Source organism: Odocoileus virginianus, chromosome 31 (assembly GCF_023699985.2).
Source record: "Odocoileus virginianus isolate 20LAN1187 ecotype Illinois chromosome 31, Ovbor_1.2, whole genome shotgun sequence".
Lineage (NCBI taxonomy): Eukaryota > Metazoa > Chordata > Mammalia > Artiodactyla > Cervidae > Odocoileus > Odocoileus virginianus.
Window position 1 is genome coordinate 43,432,798 of NC_069704.1, and position 4,263 is coordinate 43,437,060.

The window sequence follows — 4,263 nt, forward strand, 5'->3', positions numbered from 1 at the left end:
TAGAAGAAATGGAGTAGCCATCACAGTCAACAAAAGAGTCTGGAATGCAGTACTTAGATGGAATCTCAAAAATGACAGAACGATTTCTGTTCATTTCCAAGGCAAACCATTCAATATCATGGTAATCCAAGTCTATGCCCTGACTAGTAATGCTGAAGAAGCTGAATGGTTCTATGAAGACCCACAAGATCTTTAAGAACTAACACCTAAAAAAGATGTCCTTTTCATTCTAGGGGACTGGAATGCAAAAGTAGGAAGTTAAGAAACACCTGGAGTAACAGGCAAATTTGGCCTTGGATTACAGAATGAACTAGGGCAAAGGCTAATAGAGTTTCGCCAAGAGAAGGCACTGGTCATAGCAAACACCCTCTTCCAAAAACACAAGAGGACTCTACACATGGACATCACGAGATGGCCAACACTGAAATCAGATTGATTATATTCTTTGCAGCCAAAGATGGAGAAGCTCTGTACAGTCAGCAAAAACAAGACCAGGAGCTGACTGTGGCTCAGATCATGAACTCCTTATTGCCAAATTCAGACTTAAATTGAAGAAAGTAGGGAAAACCACCAGACCATTCAGGTATGACCTAAATCAATCCCTTATGACTATACAGTGGAAGTGAGAAATAGATTTAAGGGAATAGATCTGATAGACAGAATGCCTGATGAACTATGGCTGGAGGTTTGTTACACTGTACAGGAGACAGGGATCAAGATCATCCCCAAGAGAAAGAAATGCAGAAAAGCAAAATGGCTGTCTGAGGAGGCCTTACAAATAGCTGTGAAAAGAAGAGAAATGAAAAGCAAAGGAGAAAAGGAAAGATTTGAATGCAGAGTTCCAAAGAATAGCAAGGAAAGATAAGAAAGCCTTCCTCGGTGGTGAGTGCTTAATCTCCAGGCTTGCGGCCTAGTTTTTCTCTCGGTTTGGGCTCCAGGCCTCTGTCTCAACCATGCTCCGCCAGATCATCGGTCAGGCCAAGAAGCATCCTAGCTTGATCCCCCTCTTCATGGTTATTGGAGCAGGAGGGACTGGAGCAGCACTGTATGTCACGTGCCTGGCATTGTTCAATCCTGATGTCAGTTGGGACAGAAAGAATAACCCAGAACCCTGGAACAAACTAGGTCCTAATGATCAGTACAAGTTCTACTCTGTGAATGTAGATTACAGAAAACTGAAGAAAGAAGGTCCAGACTTCTAAATGAAATATTTCACTTAAAGCTGCTTAGAATGAAGGTCTTCCAGAAGCCATCCGCACAATTTTCCACTTAACCAGGAAATATTTCCCCTCTAAATGCACAGAATCATGTTGGTGTATTGTGTTGGGGTTTACACTGATGAATAAATAGTCTGAAACTTAGGGAAAAAAAAAAAAAAGAAAGCCTTCCTCAGCGATCAGTGCAAACAAATAGAGGAAAACAATAGAATGGGAAAGACTAGAGATGTCTTCAAGAACGTAAGAGATACCAAGGGAACATTTCATGCAAAGATGGGCTCAATAAAGGATAGAAATGGTATGGACCTAACAGAAGCAGAAGATATTAAGAAGAGGTGGCAAGAATACACAGAGGAACTATACATAAAAGATCTTCATGGCCCAGATAATCACGATGGTGTGATCACTGACCTAGAGCCAGACATCCTGGAATGTGAAGTCAAGTGGGCCTTAGGGGGCATCACTGTGAACAAAGCTAGTGGAGGTGATGGAATTCCAGTTGAGCTATTTCAAATCCTGAAAGATGATGCTGTGGAAGTGCTGCACTCAATATGCCAGCAAATTTGGAAAACTTAGCAGTGGCCACAGGACTGGAAAAGGTCAGTTTTCATTCCAGTCCCTAAGAAAGGCAATGCCAAAGAATGCTCAAACTACTGCACAATTGCACTCATCTTACATGCTAGTAAAGTAAAACTCAAAATTCTCCAAGCCAGGCTTCAGCAATACATGAACCATGAACTTCCAGATGTTGAAGCTGAATTTAGAAAAGGCAGAGGAACCAGAAATCAAATTGCCAAAATATGTTGGATCATTGATAAAGCAAGAGAGTTTCAGAAAAACATCTATTTCTGCTTTATTGACTATGCCAAAGCCTTTGACTGTGTGGATCACAATAAACTGTGGAAAATTCTGAAAGAGATGGGCATACCAGACCACCTGACCTGCCTCTTGAGAAATCTGCATGCAGGTCAGGAAGCAACAGTTAGAACTGGACATGGAATAACAGACTGGTTCCAAATAGGAAAAGGAGTACGTCAAGGCTGTATATTGTCACCCTGCTTATTTAACTTATATGCAGAGTACATCATGAGAAATGCTGGGCTAAAAGAAGCACAAGCTGGAATCAAGATTTCTGGGAGAAATATCAATAACCTCAGATATGCAGATGACATCACTCTTATGGCAGAAAGTGAAGAAGAACTAAAGAGCCTCTTGATGCAAGTTAAAGAGGAGAGTGAAAAAGTTGGCTTAAAGCTCAACATTTAGAAAACTAAGATCATGGCATCTGATCCCATCACTTCATGGCAAATAGATGGGGAAACAGTGGAAACAGTGCCAGACCTTATTCTGGGCTCCAAAATCACTGCAGATGGTTTTTGCAGCCATGAAATTAAAAGATGCTTACTCTTTGGAAGAAAAGTTATGACCAAACTAGATAGCATATTAAAAAGCAGAGACATTACTTTACCAACAAAGGTCTGTCTAGTCAAGGCTATGGTTTTTCCAGTAGTCATGTATGGATGTGAGTGTTAGACTATAAAGAAAGCTGAGCGCAGAAGAATTGCTGTTTTGGAACTGTGGTGTTGGAGAAGACTCTTGAGAGTCCCTTGGACTGCAAGAAGATCCAACCAGTCTGTCCTAAAGGAGATCAGTCTTGAGTTTTCATTGGAAAGACTGATGTTGAAGCTGAAACTCTAATACTTTGGCCACCTGATGCAAAAAGCTGACTCATTGAAAAAGCCCCTGATGCTGGGAAAGACTGAAGGCAGGAGGAGGCGGGAACAACAGAGAATGAGGTGGTTGGAGGGCATCACCGACTCAATGGACATGAGTTTGGGTAGAGTCCGGGAGCTGGTGATGGACAGGGAGGCCTGGCGTGTTGCGGTCCATGGGGTCACCAAGAGTCAGACATGACTGAGCAACTTAACTGGATTCATACACATGAAAAAAGTTTAGATAATGGGTTCCTGCGAACCCTCCTCTGTTTACCCCTGAAGGCATTACTAAATGCACTGCTACCTGGTGGCAGGGAACCATATAGCATTATAATGCAGTTAACGAAGTATTATGTACGTATTTCATGTGTTATACATTGTATTTGCAAGAGTATTGGTTGCTACATTTTACTGGGAATTATCTGGACTTTAATAATCACACCCACTTACTGAAAGATTGTGACAACGCACTGAGGGACTGCTATGTGGACCAACCTCTCAAAAGTGGGAGCCCTACTTATCAGAGATCTCCATCACCTGTTGTGAATAGACTGTCCCCCATAAATCCTATCATGTGTTGTTTGAAACAGCCCCTTAATTTTTATGTGTTGTAACCAATGGTGTAGAAACTACTTCATGTATCAGTTAGGAACTCTTTTTTGTTTTGTTTTTGCTTTGGATGTCTAGGACATGTTGATCATTTATATTGAAAGTGTACCGCCTATAATTTCCCCCCATAAGAACTCAGGTATTATGGACTCAAATGTTATTTCCTACTCTTTCTGTCTCCAGTATTAGCTTTCTCTTAGAATCCTCAGGTAAGAATTTGCGAGGACCCAGAGTTACGAAATTTCAGAGATGAAAGGAATTGTGCCTTGTAGAACATCTGTGATTACTACTATTGTTGCCAATAAGTTAATGGATATAAGAAAGTTAGGAAAACTAAAATGGAGGAAGTCTTGTTCAGGCTACAGAAGACTGCTTCTGACCTGCCTGGACACCGCTTGGATTCTTTGCCTGACTGCAAGCACAGCAAATCAGTGGCACTTTAGATAAGAATGGGAAGCAACCTAGATGCCTATCAGCAGACGAATGGATAAGGAAGTTGTGGTACATATACACCATGGAATATTTCTCAGCCGTTAAAAAGAATTCATTTGAATCAGTTCTAATGAGATGGATGAAACTGGAGCCCATTATACAGAGTGCAGAGTGAAGTAAGCCAGAAAGATAAAGACCAATACAGTATACTAATGCATATATATGGAATTTAGAAACATGGTAACGATAACCCTATATGCAAAACAGAAAAAGAGACACAGATGTACAGA

General features: G+C 41.1%; 1 pseudogene; it reads left to right on the forward strand.

The window, feature by feature from the left end:
• Nucleotides 1-953: 953 nt before the first annotated feature.
• Nucleotides 954-1,351, forward strand: LOC139032372 (cytochrome c oxidase subunit NDUFA4 pseudogene; annotated as a pseudogene).
• Nucleotides 1,352-4,263: the final 2,912 nt, after the last annotated feature.